The sequence below is a fragment of the Rhincodon typus genome, chromosome 23 (genome assembly GCF_021869965.1).
Source record: "Rhincodon typus isolate 14 chromosome 23, sRhiTyp1.1, whole genome shotgun sequence".
NCBI lineage: Eukaryota > Metazoa > Chordata > Chondrichthyes > Orectolobiformes > Rhincodontidae > Rhincodon > Rhincodon typus.
Window position 1 is genome coordinate 37,736,362 of NC_063354.1, and position 27,305 is coordinate 37,763,666.

General features: G+C 38.3%; 1 pseudogene; it reads right to left on the reverse strand.

Moving 5' to 3' along the window:
- Positions 1 to 3,171: 3,171 nt before the first annotated feature.
- Positions 3,172 to 25,670, reverse strand: LOC109934071 (annotated as a pseudogene).
- Between the last annotated feature and the right edge of the window lie 1,635 nt (positions 25,671 to 27,305).

The following is a 27,305-nucleotide window of genomic DNA, read 5'->3' on the forward strand; positions in this document are numbered from 1 at the left end:
AAAAGCATCTGTGGCAGGACATCAAGGGTAATAAGCTTTTTATTATTGCTTAAACTACATACAACTTAACATCAAAGCATACAGATCAGGAGAGTTAATGTTTTGCTAAAAGCTCAATGTGGGAGAGAGGGATTTTCATATGACAGTGGCACCAATTCTGAGACAGGAAAGAGCTGTAATTAAGGCAAGTGCTCCAGGTGAATTGGGATGGGATCTCTTCACAAGAGAGATGGCAAATTTTAATTGGGATGTACAAGAAATATGGACATCCAAAATGTAAATAAAATGGGAAAAAAAGAGCAAAAGAGCAAATAAGGGAGGACATTGTTTGTCACTGCCTGTACCGCAAGACTGCAGAGTCTGTGATAATACAGGGAACTGGAAGAAATCATAAGATTACATAGTAACAATACAAAAAAAGCAATCAGCAAGGCATATGATTACAGATAAAAGATAGTAAAGGATGTATACTAGTGGAAGGAAGGTTAAGGATAGTATAAAAATATGCAGAGAAATTATGGAATTAAGTGAAAAACAGAATAATGATTGTGGGGCAATTTCAACTATCCTAAAATTAATTGGACAGATGAAGTAGGTCAGGGTAATGACAGGATGGAGTTCTAGTGTGTACAGGACTCCTTTCAAATTCAATACTTACAAAATTCAACAAGGGAAGATTCATTATTAGCTTCAATAACGGGGAATAATTTGGAGTAAATAAATAATGCAAAAATAACAAACCTCCGAGGTCATAGTGACTGTGTGCTGAATTTTATTGGGCGCTCTAGTTCACCACCACCCTCCGCTGGCTAAAAGGTTGAGAGACCTGACTCTGGTCTCTCTCTGCAGTGCTCCTCCAATGATAAGAGTGTGTGAAGCAAGACAGAATAGCCGAGGAGAGTACCAGGGTTCTCAAAATATTTGGGAATTCGGCTCCAATAGCATTGAGAATAGAAAGTTAATTGATGAAGTCAGAGTAGCGGATAAAAAAAGGAAGTCCGAAGAGACTTAATGTGCATGTATGTTAATGCACAGAGTAAAGTAAATGAGGTTGGAGAAGTACAGGTTGCCACGTAGAAATACATTGTGTTGATAATAGAGACTTGGCTCAAGGAAGGTCAAGGCTAGATATTGAATGTTACTGTATGTAAGTTGCTCAGTCAAGATAGAAAAGGAAGGAAAACAGTATTGATAAAGGAGAGCATTGTAGTGCTGGAGAAGGTGGATGCCTCACAGCATTTCAGGTTAGAGTCAATTTGAGAAGTCAGACTTCACCTGAAAAAGGAGAAGCACTCTGAAAGCTTGTAATTTCAAATAAACCTGTTGGACTATAACATGGTGTCATGTTAACTCCTGACTTTGTCTACCCCAATCCAACACTGGCACCTTCACATCAGAGTCAATTTGGTTACAGCTAAGGAATAAAAAGGGTACAATTACATTGCTCAGTGTTGTTTATAGACATCAACTATTAAAAAGGATTTGGAGGAACAAATCTGTGGGGAAATTACAGAGAAATGTGAATACTGTAGAATAGTTTTACTGGATTGGGAAGCTGGTAGTGTAAAAGGCAGCAAGGGGTGCGATTTCCTAGACTGTGTGCAGCAAAGTTTCCTACAGCATTATGTGTCCAGTTCAAGGAGGAAGGCTGCATGGTCATATCTGGTCCTTGGAAGGTTCATGCACAGTTGGTGTACATTTGCACAGATGGGAAAGAAAAGACAAACAAATCCAGTGTTCCCTGGATAACAAAGGAAGTATAAATTAACATTAGAAAGAAAAAGGGTGCTTATCACAGGTGTCAGGCACAAATACAATTAAGAGTCAGTGAGAATACCAAAGGTTTAGGAGGAGAGGTGAGAAAACACCAGACCAGTTAGTTTAACTTAGGTGATGGAGAAGCTTCTAGAAACAATTATTCAGAATAGAATTAGTAGTCACATGGGAAAAAAAAGTGGGTTGATTAGTAAAGGGAAATCATGTTTAATTGCTGCAGTTTTTTGAAAAGGTAACGGAAATTCTCAATAAGGGTAACACTGTTGACGTAGTGCGCATAGATTTCCAGGATGTGTTTGATGCACACAATGATATGACACAGTAGAACTGTGAGGAAAGTTATAGGTCGTGGTATAAAAGGGACAGCGATGTGGGTACAAAATTGGCTGAGTGATAGGAAACAGAGTAATGGTCAATGGATATTTTTTCCAGCTAAAGGCAGAATTGTAATGAAGTTCCCTGGAAATCAATATTCAGATCCTTACTTTTCCTGGTGTATAGTAAAATGATTTGGATCTTGCTGTGCAGGGCCTATCTTCAAAATTTGCTGATGACACAAAACTTATAAACTGAGGAGGGCATATGGAATTCCAAAAAGACATTGACAAGTTGGTGGACTTGATAAGCAGGCAGATAAGGTTCAAGGCAGAAAGGTATGAGGTGATGCACTTTGGTAGAAAGAACATTGAAAGACTTACAAAACAGGGGGTACAATTCTAGGGAAGGGTGTGGTTGCAGAAACAGAGGGGCATGGATGTATATGTGTATAGATCATTGAAGGTGACAGAACAGGTGGACAAAGTCAGAAGTCACACGATATCAGGTTATGGTCCAACTGGTTTATCTAATATCACAAGTTTTCAGAGCACTGATCCTTCACCAGATGAAGTAGGAGCAGTGCTCCAAAAGCTTGTGATTTTAAATAAACCTATTGGACTATAATGTGGTGTTATGTGACTTCTGACTTTGTCCACCCCAGTCTAACACTGACATCTCCACATAAGAACAGGTGGCAAGAGTACTTACAAAGGCATACAATGTCACTGGCTTTATTAATAGGATCATAGAAAAAGGGAACAGAAATCTGAAGAAGGGTCTAGGCCCGAAACATCAGCCTTCCTGCTCCTCTGATGCTGCTTGGCCTGTTGTGTTCATCCAGCTCTACACGATATAAAGTATTAACATTGTGAAGGTGGGACTCCACAAGGACTGTGCAGTGTTCACTCTTAGCAATACTATCATGGACAGGTGCACCGACAACAGGTAGGTAGTGACAGCTTGAGTGGTTGGAAAAATAATGGAATCTTCAACAATCAATGCTGAAATACCATGTAGATAAAATATAATAATTAACAGTCAGCATAGATTTCCTAATTACTACAGCGAATTGAAATGTCAAGAGGTTATGATAACCTTGTATTGAACCACGGTGACAGACACTTAAGCGCTGTGTGCATTTCTGGTTAGAAAAAGAATTTACAGGGACTGGAAGGATTTGAAGGAAATTCTGAGGGACGATCCAGAAATGCAAGAGCGCACATACTGTGAAAAATTTCCAGATTGGGTTTTTCATTGTTTTGATAAAGTAGGTCCTGGAAATGATTGCATGAACAACTTTCAAATTATGAAATGTTTTTAGAGTGTGGACACAGAGGGAATATTACCACTGGGGGGAAGAGCATATCCATAGGCCATAAACATAAGACAGTCACCAAGAAATCCAATGACAATTCAGAAGAAACTTCCTTTTCTAAAGAGTGGCAAGAATTATCACTGGCAGTTGTTGGTGTGAATAATGTAGATGTACTTACATGAAGGTTAGGTAAGTGCATGATGGTGAAGGAAATACAGTATTAGGCTGATGGATTTGGTTGAAGAAAGACGGGAGGAGACTCGAGTGGAGCATAAATGTTGGCATGGAAAAGTTGGATGAAATTAATTTCAGTGCACTTTATTCTATGCAATCTTGCAGATGAAATTAAAACCTATTCATTTCAATGAGGTTCTAAAGATAAGTCAAATTTCCAATCGGCAACTTTAAACACACCATACTAATAGTTTCTCCTTTCTACAGTCACATCAAATGTTTGTCGACAATAACAGCGCATTGTAATTTTTCTATGCAGCGTTTTTGTTCCTAGAATAGATTACCGAGCCAACAAACATAAGACGTACACAAAGAAAGATTTTCTGAATTGCTGTTTTATTTCTACAGACAGAACTATCTTTATAAAACTATCTTACAAAGAAATACACATTCTGTGGATTTCTTCTTTGGACCATTTCAAATTGTCATCATCTACTCTTCAGCAGAGGCCCAGTAGGTAAAAAGAAAATGCAATGGTTAAATCAGTACAATGAAAGGATGATTTTAAAATACGATGTATACTGTGACTTACTCCTTAAATTTTTAGTTTTAATTTTGATTTTAACATTTTAATTTTAATTGTTAATATTTCAAAAATTATTCAGATTCCAAATCAGATATATTTACTGTACCTTGGCACTTATTTCACGACTTTTACTTCTAAGTTTGTTGACTTGAGACTCTGCAATGTCAGCACGTTCCTCAGCTTCCTCCAGTTCATGCTGTACCTTCCTGAACTTGGACAGATGAATATTGGCCTGCTCCTCCTAAAGGCGATACAGTAAAAGAAACAATCAGATTCCAGGCAGAATGGTGAGCATAGGAGAATGCATACCATGACTGGAAGAGGAGCATATTGTGCAGATATGTTTTGAGTTCAGCTAAAAGTCATTATGGGTGAAATTTAATACCCTCCCCATGTGGGGTTTTGTGGAAGGAAGGTATTTAGTCAGGCAGTAGGATAGAAAGCAATTAATGCTTAATTGCTTCTGCTGATGTTCTTCCAGTGGTGTGTAGGGTACGCACTGTGCAGGGAGCCAGAGAAACAAATCCTGTCGAAGTTGTGTTCAAAGGCACTTAGTGCTTGATCAAGAGATCTGGCATTTGAGGAAGGGGTACACTGAAAGTCAATAACTATCTACACGTCCCCTTCAACCAATACCTTGCAAACCGAACCTGCCCCTCCACCATGCCTCGCTGGATTCATCAATGATCCTTGGCATTAGGTTGTGTGTTATTGGAACAGCCACCAGCTCCCTGATGGTGCTCTTAAGCAATGCACAGCTGCAGCCCTCTGACTGACCAGCAGCTCACACATGGAAGAAATCCCATCTTTGGGGTCCTTTTTCTTGGGAAAGACCCCCTTTCAGTTAAATTCCTGATTGGCTGTCAGTGACACACCAGATGCTTCTGATAAATATTGCCCTGTAAGCTTATTATGAGCCCCAATGTTGTGATCCACATATTTTGATGTTTATGGTCCAATTCCTCACAAGTTAAGTCAGCATTTTTTTTTTCCTTTATTCATTCACAGGATGAGGGCATCACTGACCAGGCCTGCATTTATTGTCCATCCAAGAGGGCAGTTAAGAGTCAACCACATTGTATTGGGTCTGGTGTCACATGTAGGCCAAACCAGGTAAGGGGGCAGCTTCCTTCCCTAAAGGACATTAGTGAACCAGATGGGTCTTTCCAACAATTGGCAATTAATTCCAGATATTTATTGAATTCAAATTCCACCATCTGCTGTGGTGGGATTCGAACCTAGGTCCACAGCACATTACTTGAGTGTCTGGATTAATAGTGCAGTGATAACACCATTGGGCCATCTTTATTGGGAAGACTTCAGTTTAAACTGATTTAGCATAATGTTCCTTTGTTGTGGGTGCCTAAATCCAAATCTAACCGAGATTGAGTGAGGACCTTTGCTTTTTGGATGGTGAATATATTTAAATATTATACTTTATAATTGAGTTTTTAGTTTGCAATTACAGAGGGAGACTGTATGCACTTTCTGAACTGCCTGAAACAGTTCCACTTAGCAGCGTTTTAGAACCAATATTCTTTAGGCATTTTTGGAAAGGCATGATATTTGCCCCTGAAGAAGGGCTACACTCTTCAATTCATAAAGTGTAATGTTTAACAAAATCTCTTCAATTTAGATAGAGACAACAAACTTTCCCGAACAACATTAGAAAGAAAATAAGTGAGCTTACATTAATATCTTCACAAGTCTCATTAAAATCTGCATTTGAACTCTAAATACTACAAAATACAATGCTGAGATCCAAAGAAGGCATAAAACATAAATATGGAAATTGTCATCTGTACCTGGCAAACTGCTTGGTGACATTATGCTTGATGATACCAATATTGACATGAGACAATGTCAACCCCACTAAGTTCTCAAATCATTTGAAAATATAGTGGAAATAGCTAGTATATATAATTTATTTTGATTTAAGGAGACGTGCAAATCTTCTACAACAGCCAATTCCATTGAAAACTAATAAATTCACTAGGTATACTGAACATTTCTCCAACAGTAAGAGTTGAAAGAGAAGATTAATGGAAGAACTTTCATATATGATTCACATCCTGAATGCCATATTCAGAGCTTCTGAAATGTGCCTGAATGTATCTGAGTGTAATTAAGTTATTTTAAAATGGAAAACACATAACTTTGGCCCTTTTCTCGGGACACCTTGGGCCAAAATTGGTCTGTACCTGCTTTGAGTGTGGATTTGCAATTCGCCCTTGATCTGTGCCCAGTCCCATCAAATCTGGAATGGCCGAATTGGCACCACAATCAGAATCACATTCTGACTACACTGATGCTACTGGCATATGCCCTACTCCCCAGAGCTGTCCCCATTCCCAGCCAGGGACAAGCAGCAATGCAAGTGGCTAGCATGCAGTTGAGTCATTTTATGCCTCAGTGCTGTAAATTCCAATTTTATGGTCATCATTTCCAGAAATTTTTGATGTATTTGAGAATTTACTTAATAGTGGCAGTAGTCATTCTGTACTGTGGTTCTGAGCTCTGAACCTAAGTTATGAGGAGAAACTTACGAAACAATATACGATCTCATTGAGCAAGGTAGGATAGAAAAAATAGAGAAAGGAAACTGTCTTGTAAACTAAAGGACTTTATCAGTTTATGCAAGAAACAAGTGGTTGTTTATCCTGACTTTATTTTAATATAGTTTCATCAGTGTTTGATGTAAAACAAACTCTAAAATTAAAATTGAAACTTTTGTTTAACAGAATCATTTCCTGAAAACATCTTATAGAGTAAATGCAGCTATATTTCTCAGATACTTACAGTCTCCTCGCATTGCCTCTTGTAGGCCTTAACCTTCATCTGCAGTTTGTCAACTAAGTCTTGCAGTCTTAGAATATTCTTCCTATCTTCTTCAGACTGTAAATAAGGAAAAAGAGGCAACGTTAGATCGAAATTTTTTTGAAAAAGAATTCTGAAAATACTGCGTCACTCCAAGTCATGAGCTTATTTTTACCTGCTGGGTCAGTTCCTTCACTCATCTTTCACATTTGCGAACTCCTTTAACGGCATCAGCACCTCGTTTCGGCTCAGCTTCCAGTTCATTTTCCAGTTCACGTACCTAAGCCAGATATGAAATGGAATTTATTGCCTTATATCCCCATCCAATTTCACATTGCCTTTTGTATCGTCGTGCCTCAAAGGTGTTGATTTCCTCTCAAGCTTTTGCTGTTAAAAGACTGGGGTAGTCAAAATACTGTATTAGCTGTTTAGTCTGAATTAGCAACAGATGTCATCCTGATAAAGAAATTGCAGTGCACCACATAAGAAGAGTGGCCACTCATGGAAGCATTTGTCAGCTGTTGCCAATAAAGTTTCCAGATAGCATGGATTAAAGAAACTACATTGCATTTTGGTGGTAAACACATGGATTAAAAGCTTCTCCTAACAGCAAACTGCTGGATAGGAGTAAAAAAGCCAAGGTGAAGATTTTGACTGCTTCCTAAATTGTCTGTTCAGTTTTCACTGTTCATTTCAAGCTGGAGTTCAATCTTGACTCATGAAAGAGGTTGGGAAATTTTCTTGGATAGCTCTGCAACAATATTTTAATTAATTCATAGGATGCATGTGTCAGTAGCTGGGCCAGCATGCACTATCAATACCTATGCTGGAATTTCAGAGGATTTCACAGACGAAGATTTAGTGTTTTGCACCTCTATTTAATTGGACACCTTTATGAGAGTCATTTGGAGAAAAGGTGTACTTGGTCATGAGAACATTCCTGGAGGTATTGCTTGCTTTTCTGTTTTACCATCTCCAGGCAAGATCAATTAAGCCCAAAACTGAGTAGTAAATATAGGCATTCAAACAGCATTTGATGTGGGACATCAGGAGGAAGCTGAGATGGAGCCTTACAAAACTTGGCATGCAGCATACAACAATACAATCTTGTTGCTTACCCTAGCCTCCAGTTTCCGGAGCTGTTTCTTTCCTCCCTTCATTGCCAACTGCTCAGCCTCTTCCAGGCGATGTTGCAGATCTTTCACTGTCTGCTCAAGGTTCTTCTTCATTCGCTCAAGGTGAGCACTGGTATCCTGTTCCTTCTTCAGCTCTTCAGCCATCATGGCAGCCTTGTAAACATGAGGTAAATTATTATTCCAGCTCAAATTTGAAGTAGTATTAACAAAGTAATTCCATTACTTAATCACTATTTGTAAAAATTTGAATAAATTGTTAACTTCTGGCTTACATCTGTGATAGCCTTCTTTGCGTTCTCTTCAGCATTCCTGGATTCCTGAATTGTTTCTTCCATTTCAGATTGGAGATGATTCAGGTCAGCATCCAGCTTCTTCTTGGTGTTGATGAGACTTGTGTTCTATAGGAAAATTCAAGTTGTAAGAACATGTTTGTAAGATGTGTGAACTGCAAAAAATAGCTGCTGCCTTGGTATTAGCAAGAAGGCGGGCAAAAACAAAGCCTGACTTTAAAATGTATTGCTGCTGTTCGAGTTTCTCATAAATTAGAACCTCAGCTGTGACAGGGATGCGAGGTCCTGGCTTCATAAGTGTCAACTTTGGCATCCATTTTGGGTGCAAAGAGCAGCAGTGCAGCTCCAGCCCACCAAGGAAGCCTTCAGCCTCTGCAGGCTTGTTCACCAGCTACTCCCTCAACCTCATGACTGTAGCCCTCTCCTATCAGCCTTGATTGTCAACATACACCGCACTGCTGTATGTCTTCCCTACCACAGGTACAGTCTCTTTCTGGTCACAGGCTCTGCAATGCTATCTACTCCCCAACAATGTTGGAGCTTCCTCCAGGAGTCCTGCCCCTGACCATTCCTCCTACCAGCAGCGGAAGCTGTCCATTTGGAGTGCTGATGACTACAAAGAACAAGCCTAGAAGTGCTCTTAGGTTTCTGTGGTTGAATTTGACAAGGATATTTACTAGCCAAACATTAGGGAGCTCTGTCCTCATGCGCAACGTCCCGTCTTTTTGGAAATAAAGTCTGCATGCCTAATTCTGTTCAAACTGAAGTTACAGCTTGTACTGACCTGACAGTGCAGTAGCTGTCCTCTCTCAGTGACATCCACAAGCTCTTGTTCAGCAATTTTGCGAGATCGATCTGTCTGCTCCAGGGCTCCTCTTATTTCTTCAATTTCAGCCTGCTGCAGGCTACTTCTGCGCTCAACCATCGCCAATTGCTCCTCCAAGTCTTCCTGGCCTCTGCAAGCCTCATCCAGCTGTAACTGGTTATCCTGTTAAGCATGTTGAAATATTTTGTCAGGAGATATCAGAGTAAACCATAATATACATATTGCAAACTCAATTAGAATTAGCTTTTATGAATGAGATCTTGCAAATTTTAATAATCGAAAATGGTCAACAAATTATAATTTGTGTATTTTTCCAAACAAATCAGAGGACAATGCTAATATGTATATACATGACTGACAGTCAAATTTTTAAGCTTGTTTAAAAATAATAAATCATAATCAAATGCTTTAATTAACAAACCTTTAATTGTCCTTGCACATTTCTGAGATGTTTCTGAGCTTCTAAAGCTTGACGGTTTGCATGTCCCAACTGAATCTCCATTTCATTTAGATCACCTTCCATTTTCTTTTTGATTCTGAAAGCATCATTTCTGCTCCTAATTTCAGCATCCAAGGCACTTTGCATTGCTTCTACAACTCTCTGGTGGTTCCTCTTCAGCTGATCGATTTCCTCATCGTTCTCTGCAATCTTCCTGTCAACTTCAGACTTTACTTGGCTCATTTCCAGCTGAATACGGAGGATCTTGCTCTCTTCATATTCCAGAGAGGCCTGCATAGGACAACATAAATACAGTTTTTTTTATTTGTTGCTATACTCTTCTATTTCCAGCCTTTGACCTTTATAATTTTTGAAACCGTAGCTTCACATTTTTGGGAGGCTTTCAATTTCCTCCATTGATTGACCAACCTTTTTAAACAACTGTAATAAATTAAGTGCTGCATCAGTTGATTTCACTCACACAGAGAGTGACTCCCAATAAGGAGTTATTTAAGTTAGTCAATGTGCTAGACAATTGTTGTAACTCTCCTATTCCATTTGGCAAATATTAATTCAAACTATTAATATAAAATTTAATTCATTGTGTTAACCACAAATATTTTCATTATCTAAAAAACAGATATGCATGTTAACATTTCATCTATTTCTTCCATTTTAGGGTTCCAACTTTAATGTTAGCCTAACTGCAAAAAGCAAAAATAAGTATTGTACCTTTTGAGTTTGAAAAATTTAGCATCCCCTACTGCAGAAGTAGAAATCTATTGAATTGGCTTAATCAGTGCTATATGTTTCTGTCGGAAGCAACAATATATAAAACTGTTTTTCCAAGAGGAGAAAAATGCATGATTGGAAAAATCATTCATTAGTTGCCTTTGAAGATTGATTTTTAATCAGTTTAGTGTGCTGCTTTGGAACTGACATCTTTTGGATACTTCAATCAATTTTAAAATTGTCCAATGAGCTGGGCAATTGTTGCAACTCTCAATTCATTTGGTCAATATTATCATTCTATCTTTCAAATTCTAGTGTGTGCTGCTTAAGTAATTTATTGGTTTTACCTCTGCTTCCTCCAGAGCTGACTGAATTTCACTCTTCTCCTGTTCAGCTGTCTTCTTTGCCTTTTCTACCTCATGTAGGGCTTTGCTGCTTTCAGCCAGATGCTCAGTCAGATCAGCAATCTCCTCTGGTTTATGAAAAAAAGACACATTATGCATATTTAATGAGAATGATATTAAGATTACAAAAGAAACAGCAGGATGGTATATAGCTATTGATGTGAGACTGATTCCTGGAGGATACAATGTGAGTATACAAATGGCAAGAATGAAAGTTTACTAAAAGCAAGTGAAACATGTTTCAACTTAATAATAATACACGCTTAAATATTTAAATCATATGAAAGGTTTTCACACTTACGCTGCAGGTTCTTATTCTCTCGTTTAAGAGTTTCAAGATGATCCAGAGACTCCTCATATGCGTTCTTCATCTTGAAGACTTCAGTACTCAGACTGCGGGACTCCTTCTGAGCTGCTTCCAATTCAGCCTGGTTTTCCTCAAATTTCTGTTTCCAGTCTGCCAGGATCTGTAATAGACAATTGCAAAAGTTGCAGATGAAATATGAGGATGCTGTTCTACCATCAATACTGAGTTGAGCTGCTAATTGGGGGAATATGGAACACTGACTGCGGGATTAGGCCTGCACTTCAGTCTGAAACTCATTCTGTCCGTCCATCACAACAGAACTTGATTCAAGCATGTCTAATTGTCAAAAAATACAAAGGCCAGCCTCTAAATGAATATATTTTGCTTGAGAAGTGCCCAGGACACTATTTGTTATCTTATATTAAAGGTATATCTTGTGGTCTTATACTCAGTAACAAGTGATATAATGCACATTATAAGTATATTTGTTACTTCCTTTCAAATAGTGGAAGAGGAATAGGCTTTGTTGTATTGTGCACAGATTCCAGACCACATAGGTACTATCTTTAAGATCATAACATCACAATATGTGGCATTCTTGTAAAAAGACACCCACTTTGCCTCAGTCGCTCTTTGTGTTATGGAATCAGTGTGGTCAGTCAGTCACGTGTGTTATAAACAGTGACATCAGTAAGCACAGAACCCAGACTATGAATGTTATGTCTGTCATTTTGTAGCTTGTTTGTGGTGTAAATAAACTTGAGACTCAACAGAAGCTGACTAGCTTTGGTTTGTGCTAAAGGGCTATCATATATCGAAAACCATAAATCAACATTTGACTTTTCAGTCCCTTGACCTTGGTCTAATGATTTATTAAATCATAGATAATTTGTACCTCAACTTCACTTACCACACCCATTGCATTTATACCCATATCCACTGGTAACTTTATTCATCAAAAATCTATCCATTATAGGCTTGAAAAATGACAACCAGTCTTGAATCACAGTCTTTTTAAGGACAGAAATTTGTGGAATTTAATTATTTTATGATGAGTTCTTCTGGGGCTTTTGTCCATTGAACAATTAGCTCAAATATTACAACAGAATTACGGTGGTACTCATGTCTGTCCATAGCAGAAATGATATAATAATAAATAAGTAAGGAGGTGATGGCCTAGTGATATTATTGTTGGACTGTTAATTCAGAGATCCAGATAATGTTCTGGCGACCTGGGTTTGAATTCAGCCATGGCAGATGGTGGAATTTGAATTCAATAAATGTCTGGAATTAAGAATCTAATGATGTCCATGAATCCATTGTCGATTGTCTGAAAAACCAATCTGGTTCACTAATGTCCTTTAGGGAAGGAAACTGCTATCCTTACTTGGTCTGGCCTACATGTGACTCCGGACCCATAGCAATGTGGTTGACTCTTAACTGCCTTCTGGGCAATTAGGGATGGGCAATAAATGCTGCCTAGCCAGTGATGCCCCTCATCCCATGAATGAATAAAGAAAAAAAAAGTGCTATTATAAGACATTAAAATCTCTGAGAAATATAAACGAGACCACAACATACTTATACCTTGTCAAAGTTTCTCTGTTTCTTGTCAAGAGCCGCTGCTGCTGAGTTTGCCCTCTCCACATCTATCATAAGGTCCTCCACTTCATTTTGCAATCTCTGTTTTGTCTTTTCTAGTGAAGCACATTTAGAGTTTACAGCCTCAATGTGCTCTTCTGCATCCTGCAGACGTTGAGCAAGCTTCTTCCTGAGAAGGGTAAGTGCAAAAAATGTTGTAACAAATATCATCTCAATGACCATGTTGTACAGAACCCAACTCTGATTTCGCTATAACATACTTGGCCTCTTCCAGTTCCTCTGTGCGCTGGATTGCATCAGTTTCGTATTTTGTCCTCCACTGAGCAACTTCACTGTTGGCCTTGGACATGCCGCGCTGGAGCTCGGCCTTTGCCTCCAGTTCCTCTTCATATTGTTCACGGAGCAAATCACAGTCATGGCGGGCGGATTGCAGAGCATGTGCCAAGGCACCCTTCGCCTGAAATAATTAACAAGTTGGATGAGGATTTAATAGTAATTATGAAGAAACTGTTATAAAATTAATATGGGCAATTTGCTTAAATTATTCTGATACCTTTGTTTCTTCCTCCAATAGTCTCTTGAGCTCTTCAATCTGTTGAGTATATCCTTGTTTACCTCTTGTCAGCTGAGATACTAAGGTTTCTTTCTCCTCTACTTGGCGATTCAGTTCACCTTAAATCAGAAGATATTCCAAGCAAAACATTATAAAAATGTTAAGTGCATATTAGTTGTATTTTTTTGCATGCAGGTGATGAGCAGCTATTGGAAATCCACATGGTACAGACAAACACCATAACTATGGTTGTTGCATAAGGAGATTTATATATGTAAAGGTTTAACCCTGCATATGAAGATAAAAGTGTAATGTTTGGCTACGGTTGGCCCACTGGCTTTCGGGAACAGAACAAAAGTATAGTATTTTCCAGACTTTGAACAATAATAGATAAATACCGTTTTCTGTTGCAAGACGTGCTTTGTGAGTTGATAAATCATTGATCAAACGTTGGTGCTCATCATGTTTGGCCTTCAGTTCGCTGACCTGGTCCTCAAGAGTTCGAGCCACTTTCTCAAGGTTTGCCTAAAACCAATACACAGAATTCTCAATGGATATGAGAAAAATCCAATAATTATTCATTAGCAATACTTGTATAAATGAATAGGGTACAGCCACATTAAAACCATACCTTGTTTTTCGATACAGATTCCATGTTGCTAGCCAGGTCATCAATTTCCATCTTCAGCTCACTCTTTTCTTTCTCCAGCTTCTGTTTCACACGTTGCAGGTTGTCGATTTGTTCCCAAAGTTCAGCCACACTATCAGCCTGCTTCTTACGAAGAGCAGCAGCTGTGGTTTCATGCTGGAGGGTTGCTTCTTCCAGATCGCGCCGCATCTTCTGAAACTCCGCTTCACGTTTCTTGTTCATTTCAATCTGTGCTGCAGTCGCACCTCCAGCTTCTTCTAGTCGTTCTCTGATTTCTTCAAGTTCCCGAGCAAGGTCAGCTCTCTGCTTCTCAGTCTTAGCATGAGCGGCACGTTCAGCTTCAATTTCCTCCTCAAGCTCTTCAATACGAGCCTGAAAGTGCATATTTGTTGATTTTAATCTTGGAACAAGTAACATCAGTTCATGCACCCAATCTTTATGAAGGAAACATTGACATTTTTACCAGATAAGTAATTCACCTGTAATTCTTTAATCTTTTTCTGTAGTTGGGAGCCCAAAACCTGTTCATCTTCAACTTTGCTTTGAAGTTGGCTGATATCAAATTCTTTCCTTTAATAATAAGGAATAAATTAAACTAAATCACTCAGTTAATTGTGTTTCCATATTATTGATGAACTTGCACAAGAATCTGTTTCACTGACAGCTGATGCTCAGGAATATATAAAATGCAGTCTCAATTTGTTAATTTGTACCATGTATTTTATCAGAGGTGTACTCTTTTGAACATTTAAATTGAGTAACTTTCTGAATGCAATCAGAATTATCACAATATCTAATGACTGAGTTTAGAATTACCCTCTGACTGAAGAACCAATATCTCCATTTTCTTATCAACAGAAAGGAAATATATAAACATTCTAATGAATATAAGGGAAGAAAACATAGAAACTGACTTTTTTAGCTTCTCATCTAATTGCTGCTTATCATTCTCCAAGTCCATTATGGTTTCTTGTGACAGCTTCAAGTCACCTTCAAGCTTCCTCTTAGCACGTTCAAGATCCATGCGAAGTTTCTTCTCTTGCTCTAGAGAACCTTCAAGCTTTTTAAGGAAATAAAACATTTTTAATTGACTTTTCAAGAAAAAAAATCTCATTTTCGTCAATCATTTTTGACCTAGTTGTGTTTATGATCACTTACATCATCAACTTGTTGTTCCAGCTTGGTCTTTGCTTTGGTCAGAGTGTTGACTTTGTCTTCCTCAGCCTGAAGGTCATCCAGAGTTTGCTGATGAGCCTCTTGGGGAGCTTTCTTTTCCTTTGTTAATTTAGCAATGTTTTCATCAAGGGTAGCCATCTCCTCAGTGAGATTTTTAACCTTTGTTCATCAAAAATTAAACATACAGAAAACTTTCAGTAAGTGTCATCTAAAAATGTGAACATTCTATGTTGTTTACCTACTATATGTAATGAAAGTACAACATTAGTATGAGAAAATTAATGGAATTAAAGAATGACAAATCCCCAGGACCTGACAGATTTCATCTGAGGCTGTTAAAGGAAGAAAGTGCACTGCATTGTAGATCCCTAACTATCATTGTTCAGAGTTCCCTAGATATAGGAGTCATTCCTTCTGGATTGCAAAATTCCACATGTCACTCCACTTTTTAAGAAAGTCAGAAGTGTAAGACTGGGGAATTACAGACCAGATAGCCAAACATTGTGTTGGGGAAATTGTTGGCCTCTAGAATCAAGGAGCTCCAGAAGGCATTTTATAACGTCCCACATAACAGACTATAAACTAAGCTAGAAGCCCACAGAATTGAGGGAAAATTATTGACATGTCTGGGGAATTGGTTGAGTAGCAGGCGACAGTAGCAATAATGGATAAGTACTGAAATGGGCAAGATGTGACCAGTGGTGTCCCATGAGGATCTGTATTAGGTCCTCAATTATTCACGTTATTTATTAATGGCTTGAATAATGGCATAGAAAGTCCTATATCCAAATTTGCTGATGACACAAAGTTAGGCGGCATTATAAACAGCATAGATGAAAATTTACAATTACAAAGGTGTCTTGACAGACTAACTGAATCGGCAAAATTGTGGCAGATGGAATTGTAAACAACATTTGCCATTTTGGTTGTCCATTTTGGACAGAAAAAGGTTAGATCAGGGTACACTGTAGATGGTATGAAGTTAAATGCAGTGGACGTCCAAGAAGACTTGGGGCTCAGATCTTTAAGGTGCATATTTCTTTAAAATGTCACACACAGGTGCAGAAAATAATCAAGAAAGCTAATGGAATGTTTATATTTTATTGGACTGGAGGACAAGGATGTGGAAGTTCTGTTGCAGTTATACAAAACCCTGGTCAGGTTCCACTTCGAGGACTTAGCAGATCTGGGCAATACAGCTTAAGAAGGATATATTGGCCTTGAAGGGAATACATCATAGGTTTTTAAGAATGATACCACAACTTCCAAGGATTAAGATATGAGGAGAGATTAGGCCTAATTTCTGCAGAATTTAGAAGGTTAAGGGGTCATATAATCAAAGCCTTCAAGAAATTAAAATGAAAAGACACGATAGATAAAGATAAATTATTTCTACAGGTTGAGCATTCTAGAATTTGGGAGCATAATCTGCGAATTAGTGCTAGACCATTCAGGAGAGACGTTAGGAAGCATTTCTGCACAAAAAGGGTTGTAGATGTTTGGAACTCTTTTTTCCACAAATGGCAATGGATGCTGGATCAGTTGAGATAGATAATTTTTTTTGTTAAACAAAGGTATTAAGGGATACAGTCCAAAGGCAGGTACATTGAGTTAGGCCACAGAGCAGCCATGATATCCAGAATGATAGAACAGGCTCGAAGGGCTGACTGGCCTACTCCTGTACCTGTGTTCCTACCTTTATATAAAAAGACCTTTTCACACCTTGTTCTCAGTGGCATGCTTTTCCTTTTCAACTTTGGCTAAAGTGAGCTCCAAGTCATCAATGTCTTTCTTCAGTTCTGAGAATTCATCCTCCAGTTTTCTTTTCTTAGCTGTGAGTTCAGCATTTATCTCCTCTTCTTCTTCCAGCCTTTCATTGGCTTCTTTTAATTTAGCCTCCAGTTGAATTTTATTTTTAATGAGTCCTTCACATCTTTCTTCAGCATCTGCGAGAGTTTCAATTTCCTGCAAAAAAATGATGCAATTAATGATATGATGCTATATTTTTCTAAGTTGTAAACAGAACTTATTGAATTAATTTGAGGATATCGATACTGCTTGGACTTGGAGTTCCAGATCATTCTTTTCCTGGACAATAGCCACCATTTTCTCTTCCAATTCCTTCCTGCGAGCTTCAGATTTAGCAAATGCTTCCTTAGTTTTCTCAAACTCATCTTTCATATTTGCCATTTCCTTCTCAGTTTCAGCACTCTTCAGGAGAGGTTTGATCTTGAAATACAGTTGCATCCATGGCCAATGTTTGACATGTGTGAACGCACGGATATTATACTGTAGAGTGTACAGTGCTTCCCTAAAGGATGCAATTAGACAGAGAAACAGAGTTCATGCCCAACCTTTAATAACATTTGTACATGAGCAAAATGGTATCATATTTAAACGTTTTTGGTGAAATATACACTTTTTGATGTTTATACTTGATGATATTTACCTCCTTTCCATCATTTTCTTAAATTCAACCCTCATTAGGTATCCGCGGCAAATAGCCTGAGTTCGGGTAACAAGTTGAGCCAATTTTTCATCTCTCATCTCTTCAAGTAAACCCAAGAGACCAGCCTTGAAGAACACCTTAAATAAATGCAAGCTTTTTTGTTGAAGAGCAAAATGTAAATTTGTAAACTTGTAAATTTTAAAAACATGATTCAATTTGGTTTTAGATTGTTGATTTGACAGAAGACCATTCATGTCACAGTTGCAGTGTGAAAAGCTTTGTCTCCATCCTAATAGAGTAATTTGTAGTAGGTTTGGACTAGCTCCTTTTCTCTATTTCCATAATAATGCAGGAGCCACAAAGCAAACATTATGTTCTCTAGCTTAAACATAAAGCCATATTAACGGGTCTTCCTATAACTTCACACCAAGAAACTTTCATTTTAAATTTAATTAGCTTCGTGTGTCCAAATTTGTACTGTGTGTGATCAACATCAATGGATCCCAATAGCTTCTCAGAAGCCTACTTGCTATCAATGAACTGACCTTCAGGAATGGCACTTGCATGAAGAACCCTGTATCTATTGTATCAGAATATTCAACACATTATTTTTATTTTTATTTCTCTTTAGAACTGCATCTGCTAATTAATTTTGTAGAATGTAAAGTTGAAGTGTACATTTTAATTACTAATACCTTTGCTTGAAGTCACCGTAGATGATTCTGCTTGGGAATCCCTTTCTGCAGATTCTGATACCTTCAAGCACACCATTGCACCTCAGCTGGTGTATGACAAGGAAGTTATCCATTGCACCTGTTGGTTAAAACATACAATGATTTAAATACTGCACACCAAATAAATATCTTGCACCCTTTTAAAGTTAAAAATCAAGGACAGTGTCTATTATAGATTTCATTTGTGATTTATTTGTCAAAAATGTTGTGTATAGGGAGGAAATTACACTTGCCTGGTGTCTTTGTCTCATTGGGGATAATACAGCGTACAAAGTGGGGATGTGTAGTTCTCAGGTTAGTCATCAGTTTGCCTAAGTTTTCCTATGAAGTGAACGAGAAAGGAATATTGATCTCCAGTTTTGTCCCATGATGTTGATAATAATAATTCAATAGAATATTGTATTTGGCACACTCAATCAATATTTTTCTCACTCACTCAAATTCATTAGAACTTGGTTCACTACGTATTGCCAATATCCATATAAGAGAAAATCATACCCTAAATAGAGCTGATACTGTCTGGAAGGAAGCACCCTTCTTTTTGCCACCCTTCTTAGCACCGGTTTCAGCTACAAAAAAGGAAGACATGTGTTTGTTCTAATCTAATTAGAAAAGCGAGATATACAATGCTCACAAAAGGGAATGTTAACATTTGCATGCAAAATAATTCTACCTTCAGCTGTGGCCGCATAGAAATAAGCCAACAGTTTCACTGATGATTTCTGGAGAAGTCCAGTTACAGTTTCATTCAGGGGGTCCTTGTTCTTATCCAGCCAGCCAGTAATGTTATAGTCCACAGTTCCAGCATAATGGACCAGTGAGAAGTGAGCTTCAGCCCTACCTTTGGCAGGCTTTGGTTTCTGGAAGTTGTTTGACTTACCAAGTTGCTGATCATATAGTTTATTCTTGAAGGAAGTGTCTGAGGCCTTCGGGAACATGCACTCCTCTTCCAGGATTGAGAAGATCCCCATGGGCTGTGGATGTGACAAAGTTCAGGGATGTTGAGATAATGAAACAAATGAAATGATGCCTCTATAAATAGATTTCAGCTTTTATAAACATCTTGCGTGATATTACTGACCTTTTCAATGAGCTCAATGCAAGCAGCCAGATCCATACCAAAATCAATGAATTCCCATTCAATTCCTTCCTTCTTGTACTCTTCTTGTTCCAGAACAAACATGTGGTGGTTGAAGAATTGCTGCAGCTTCTCATTAGTGAAGTTGATACATAACTGTTCCAGGCTGTTGAACTGAATATACAGAGCAATTTAAAGCCTTAGTTATTTTTCTACTTGCATATTTAATGCTGTAATGTTTCAATAGTTTATTTTGTGCTATTTATGTTTGATCCTTACATCAAAAATTTCGAACCCAGCAATATCCAGCACACCAATAAAAAACTGCCTGGCCTGTTTTGTGTCCAGTTGCTGATTGATACGGATGACCATCCACAAGAACATTTTCTCAAAAATTGATTTGGCAAGGGCACCAATTGCGTTGTAGACCTGAAAGAATGCAAGATTTGTTTGAGCCAAAAGTAGTAGCTATATGAAATGTATTAAATGTCTACACACCCATAACATTGCAATAATATCTTTGACAACTGTACCTGCTGAACTGTTTGACCTTTGGTCACAAATTCATTGCCAACCTTGACTCGGGGGTAACATAAAGCCTTTAGCAAATCTGCAGAGTTGAGGCCGGTCAGGTAAGCGACTTTGTCGGCATCTAACAAAATAGAACAAGTCATCTAAGTTAAGAATGCTGCAATAAACAGTGAGCGCTATTGTTTTTATTTTTCTTAATGTCTTACTGCTATGCTGAGTGGTCTTGTACTGCAATGTATATCATTTTTCTCTCTGAATCAGAAGCTCTGGATTCAGGTCACACCACAGGATTTGGTGGCCAAATAAAGGTCCTGCTGTAACTCAACTAAACAGGTAGAGTATTAACCTGCAAATCTTTTCTCGAGATGCCAGCGAAGGCAGGTTTGAGTGGGCAAAATTCCTGCTCAGCCTTGCAATGCAAAGGGGTTTGGAGCCTTTATTATCTCTGTCCATAGCTCCAAACTACACCATCTAGTTCTTTAAAACCATTTAGGGAAGAAAATCTGCCATCCTTACCTGGCCTACACATGACATTTTTTGTTCATTTGTAGGACATGGGTGTCGTTAGCTGGCCAATATTTATTGCCCATCCCTAGTTGCCCTCAGAACATAGTGGTGAGCTTCTGCCTTAAACTGCTGCAGTCCCAGACTTTTCGATTGTAATGGCCTAGCAAACCACTCAGTTCAAGGGCAATTAGAAATAGACACCAGCTGCTAGCTTTGTCAGTGACACCCATATCCCATGAAATAACCTTTTAAAAACCCACTTTTGTTGTTAGCTTTACTGAAAAGCCATTGAAAAAGTATAACTTGTTAGATGAAATGCTTCAAATTAGCTACTAAGTCTATTATTATTATCAACTAGTTTCATTTGCCCTGAAAGATTGACATTACACTTGTTCAACGTTCTCCAGTAGGATATGAGCTTCCACTTTTTATAAAGTAAAAATACAGCAGTTTTAAAGCTTGATTATTTGATATTTTAGCTTCTGTCTTATTCCAATCCTAACAATTTACTTCACCATTTGAAAATTTATATTAAAATTGAAAGATAAAGTGTTTATAACTTCCTCAATTACTGTGTGAGGAAAAATGTGCGATTATATAATTTGGCCGGAAGAAGAAAGGAAATGAATATTGTTTAAATGGAGAAAGACTGTAGAAAGCTGCAACATGGAGGCATTTGGGGCCCCTCAGCAAAAATGACAAAAAGATTATATCCAAGTTCATTAGGTAGGATGGAAGGCTAATCAAATGTTGGCCTTTATTCTGAAGGAAATGGAATATAAAAATAGGGAGGTTTTGCTAAAACAATACAAAGTACTAGAATGCTGTGAACAGTTTTAGCTCTCTTACCTAACAAAAGACATACTGGCATTGGAGACATTACATTAAAGGTTCAAATGGTTGATCTGAAGATGGAAGAATTTTCTTGTTTGAAAGGGTTTGAGTAGATTGGGCCTGTACTCTTTGGACTTTAGAAGAGTGAGAGGTGATCTTAATGAAGCATACAAGATTCTTTAGGGTCTTGACTAGATACATGCGGAGAGGTTACTTCCCATTGTAGGAGAGTCTAGCACCGGACAGCACGATCCCAGAGTAAGACTCACACATGTAAGACTGAGATGAGGAGGAATTTCTTCTCTCAGAGGTTAGTGATCTGTGGAGTTCTTTAACAAAGACGGTTTTAGAGGTTGTGTTCTTAAGTGTATTCAAGTTTGAAACAGAGTTTTAATTAGTAGGGGAATCATGTGTCATGGGAAAAGGTAGGAAAGTTGACTGAGGATTACTAGATTAGCTGTGATCTCATTGAATAGCAGAGCTGACTCACTGGGCCAAATGGCCTGTTTCTGCTCCTACATCTTATGTTCCTCCGGTGTGGGAGAATCCTTCAATGGTCATTGACCGATTATCCTCCTTGCTGGCCTCACAGCTATACATAGCAATTGCTTTGATTGTACACCAGATTTAATTTGTGGTCAGGAAGTGCACAACAGTGCAACAAAGATCACAAGGCCTTTTGTGGACAGCTTTCTTGAAGTCAGAAGCCAAAAATTGGTGCTACCTGTTTTGTAAATAACATACTTGAACCTTTTGGAAATAGCTTCAACTTTGTTTAAATTATAACTTGACATGGACAATTGAAATTTAATTAGGAACATAGGTTCAGGAGTAGCCATTCAGCCCCTCAGGCCTGTTCTGTCATTCAGTGAGATCATGGCTGATCTATGCCCAAACTCCATATACCTCAATGTCTTTGCTTAACAAAAGTTACCTATCTCAGACTTAAAATAAACAAATGATTTAGCATCCAGTGCTAATTATGAAAGAGTTCCAAACATCTACCACCCTTTGTGTGTAGAGTGCTTCCTAATATCCCTCTTGAAAGGCCTGGCCCTAATTCTCAGATTATGACCACTACTTCTGGAATCTTCAACCAATAGAAATAGTTTATCTTTACCTACCCTGTTTTTTTTTCCTGTTAATATTTTGAAGTCTTTGATCAGATCACCCCTTAACCGTCTAATTTTGAAAGGACAAACTTTAGTACATGCTGCAGTGAAGGGAGATGTATTACATTGTTACCTTCTGTGCCATCAGGCTCAGCCTGCTCCTCTCGTTGTTTCTGCTTGAACTTCATGTTACCAAAGTGCATTACTGCACCAGTGAGTTTGTAGATGCTCCATTTCTCCTCATTGGTGAAGCCCAGGATATCGATAGCAGTCTTTACAGCCAAACAAAAGAGTGAAAATCCGAAAAGAAAAGAAACATTTGTTGAAATAATCTCATCTACTTACTTGTGAAAGTATTGAAATGTACTTTGAAATGTCATTTTACCACATCCTAAGCATCCAAAAAAGTTTTATTTTCTGTCTGGAACCATAGATAAATATTACTCTATTTGGAGAAGCTGGATAGGCTGGGACATTTTTCATTGGAACATAGGAGGTTGAGGGGTGATCTTGGAGAGGTTTTTAAAATCATGAGAAGTATAGATAAGGTGAATGGCAAGTGTCTCTTCCCTGAGTTGGGGGATTTTAATACTAGGGAGCATATTTTTAAGGTGAGAGGAGAAAGATTTAAAAAACATGAGAGGCAACATTTTTTACTCAGAGTGGCTCCTGTGTGGAGTGAACTTCCAGAGCAAGTGGTGGATGTGGGTACATTTAGAACATTTAAAGACATTTGGATAATAACATGAATAGGAAAGGTTTGAAGGGATATGGGCCACGCGCAGAAAGGTGGGACTAGTTTTATTTGAGATTATGATTGGCATGGACTGGTTGAACCAAAGGGTCTGTTTCCATGCTGTATGACTCCATAACTGTATCATCTTTATTGTAAACTTTGCAATATTAAAGAAAAATTGAGTATTTTTGCTAAGTGCCTAACTTTTTGCATGCCTTTCAAGGTACCAGCAGGAATAAGAGAATACAACTAAAGATAAACTGCTGATACTCACATCAGTTGCCACCAATTCTTCATTATCATCAATACTGTTGACACTAATCTCACCCTGGCTGACAAATGGATAGTCATAGGGGTTGGTAGTAATGAGGCAAGCCTCTGTAGAAATCAAAATAAGCAATTTGTGGGAATGTTTGCAACAAATAGTATGAGTATTCCATAATATTCAGTTTTACCCTCAGACTTCTTCTCCTCTATTCAGCCAATATGTCAAATTCAGTTCAAATTATATATTTGCCAAGCCACCACTGAATTCATTACAGACAGGAGAACCCTTTATAAAATATATATAAGTTTGGAATTAAAATGTGAAAACAACCACATTAAATTACAATCATAATGCTTGGAATTTTTTTACAGCTATCTATTTGTAAAATGAGAGTAAGGTACAGTATATGGTAAAAATTCAACCTTTGAAACTAATAGCTCCCATCTTAGCAGAGGACAAAACTTCAGTCCTTACCAACAATTTCTGGCTTGTGGTTGGTCATCATCTGGTAGAAAATGTGGTAACTCCTTTCAGCTTTTAGCTGGAATGTTACTCTGGATTTTTCCAGCAGATCTAGAGAGAATGTGCACACACACAAATGTAGATTTACTGGTGAACCATTCTGTATGACCAGAAATTGTTCTACAAATATTGCAAATCGAATTCAACTGCACTTACAGGTTTCAATATCAGCAGAAGCCAGTTTCCCAGTGGTACCAAAGTGAATTCTGATGAATTTACCCTGGAATGTAAAGGTTATTGAAATCAAAGATTTGAAGCAAGATTTCACAACAAATACACAGTGTACTGCGTGATATTGACAGATACTAATTGTGACAATTTATGCAATGCATACTAGAGGATACCGAGCAAGAAAGTTTGCAACTGAAAGAAATGTTTCAGAAACTTACGAAGCGACAGGAGTTGTCATTCCTCACTGTCTTGGCGTTCCCAAAGGCTTCCAGCAATGGGTTAGCCTGTATGATTTGATCCTCCAGGGACCCCTGCAAAAAGAGACTTCCCGTTAACACAAACCGAAAACGGAAATTGCTGGAAAAACTCAATCGGTCTGGCAGCATCCGTGGAGCGAAATCAGAGTTAACATTTCGGGTCCAGTGATCCTATCTCAGAACAGGGGTTTAACGGGTTTCCGTTCAAATAGTTTGGAGTATTTAACGAGTCAAGAAACGAGTTACGGCAAAACAGCAGGAAATTGCTGCATTTTACTGGATTCCTTTTCTTTTACCTGCATCTTCCCAGATTTCTGGGCTTCTTTCTTCTTGGCAGCATCACCTGTGGCTCCAACTGAGGAGCTGGATGACACGTTTCGTGTTCACAGTCTTTCCGGCACCGGATTCTCCACTGGACTGGGTGGGGATAGAAAATGAGGAAATTTAACAATTGCTGGACCAAAAAAGCGATTAAAGCAGTCTGGAGTCAATGCCAGTTCTGTTGCCTAACTCCCGACCTCGACGAGATTATATTAAAACAGCAACACTTACGTGATCAGGATCGACTGGTTTTCACGGTCTGCGAAGAAAACCGAAATTCATAACAGAATGCGACGTGAGTTTAACCCGTCGGCCTGGTTTCAACCAGTATTCTTTTTAAATAAAATCAGGCAGAAATGAGAAATGAATCAATGAGAAAGCACAGTCTCACCAGTTTGCATGAACTGATAGGCATTATCAGAGATGGAGAAGATGTGGGGAGGAGCCTCTTGACGCTTCTTGCCCTTGTAAGCCGCCACGACCTCGGCTTCGTACACTGGCAACCACTTGTAGGGGTTCACCGTGACAGAGAACAGCCCAGAGTAGGTCTACATTTGGGGAAAGGAATGAGGCATTTTTTCTATCTTCCATGATCATGTTTAATGCTGCAATCTGTATTGGCCGTACTTACATAGATCATCCAGGCAGCATAACGCTCTTTGATGTTATATAACACAGATGCTTCATTCAAGTGGGTCAACATAGCCATATCTTCGATTTTATCGAATTTTGAAGGGTTCATTGGGAGAACTTGGTCTTCTTTGATGGTTACTGTCTGCAAAATAATTGGCATGTTAATTTAATGGAATGTGGGTTTTTTGTGAATGATTTCAGAATAATTTACATTTCCATTGTTCAACTGACCCTCTTATCGATAGTCTCCACCATGGCTTTACCACCTTCCTTGCTCTTGGCTGTACCTTTAACGTACATTTCCTTGTCATCGTGGACATAGCAGGCAGTTTTAGCGTCGAATGGTCGATTCTGAGCTTCCAGTCTCTCCTTTTCACTTTTGCGCAAAAAGGACGCCGCCTTTCCAAACACTGCCATTTCAAATCCCCCATGGTTTCTGTTTATTGCTGAGATAAACATGTATATTTGAGTGCATTACTTTTTGACACAATCTTTATTTTGGCCAGGAAGCAAGATCGCCCATATTTGAACTTCATTAACTGCTGCTTGTGCGGGATGATATATCATCCATATATTTCTGAATATTAATTACATATTGTTTTAATTTATTCTATCCCGTTATTGCACTAATTTCGCAGAGTTCATTTTACAACCTCTTTAGCGTTTAATTGCAAGCTCCGCAGATATCTTATCCTTTATCGTTTATTGCAAGCTTTTCAAATCTTTAATTTTTTTAGCGATTTGATTAGCATCAGTTTAAAACTGTAAGACTGAAGTATATAAATAGCTCCATAAACTATATTCAAGTGCAGAGTAGCTGGTACTCTCCCAGCAGACTCGATGGGCTGAACGGCTTAATTCTGTTCCGATTTCCCCAGATAGTCTGTTTTTGAAGAGAACACACCGCATCCTTTTAATTTTCAGAATCGGACCAATTTATCCAGCGTTTATTTCGCTAGCATTGCAAACGGGACAAGTGGCCGGAAATGCCCACGTTATGTCTTTTGAATGTAATGTCCATGGAACGGGCATGTTCGGAACACCAAAGTGATTCCCAAGTTTTAATTACAGTAAATGACATTTCTGTATTCAGTGATTTTAAAGTTGTCGGACACTTGTGGCGCGCAGTATTTATGTGCCATAAAAATATCACGCAATAGCGTGCTGCTGAACTCGTTGCACGCAGCACGGTATGAGATAACTATCTGAAATCAAACAACTTGCAAACTACACTGCAAGTGCTGTGTAGGCTCACAGTTGTAATCAATGCTCCTTCAGATAGCCGGAGCAAACACGATGGGCCGAACGGCATGCTTCTGCACTGTAACAATTCTGTGATTCAATTCTTAAGACAGTGGCACTGATTTTTTTTTAATCCAAAAAAATATAGTTTCCATTTGGTTGCAGTAATAATCCATACCTTTTATCAGTCACAGGCAAGAAGAAACAAACCTCCACAGCAAGCCTAGCAAAAAAAAAGGTACAGAATGAATACATTAATTTTACTTCTTTGGATATAATTTCAATGTACAAGTCATTGTTATGTCCTCTGGCCCTTATTTTGAAAGAATTTTCTGAAATAATTTATTTTGTTATAACACAGTATAACACATCTCAACACATGTTGAGATCCTCTCTTTGTCACTGAAAAAACTTGACCTCAAATGATAAAAAATACAGTGACAAACCGACCTTGATGGTTAGACACCAGCAGCTCTCTCTATTTCCTGGACAACTTATATATGTGATTTTTTTTTGTCAGCACAGCAGGTCCAGTTCCTATATTTAGCATACAAAAGCCCAATGATGGCTTTAACTGGTATTCTAATATCAGGATATAATTAGAGAAGCAACATCAGTAATTTCGCTTGGTATTTTTCAACATTCCTTATGCTTCTATATAAGTTGAGTACTTGAAACTGAATATGACAAGCCCTGTTTTTGATACCTTCATACACTGAAACTCTAAAATTGGCTTCTAGTCAACAGGTGGAACTTCCTTGGTGAGCATACTTTGCGGATATTGTTAAGAAATCCATTTACTAAAATATG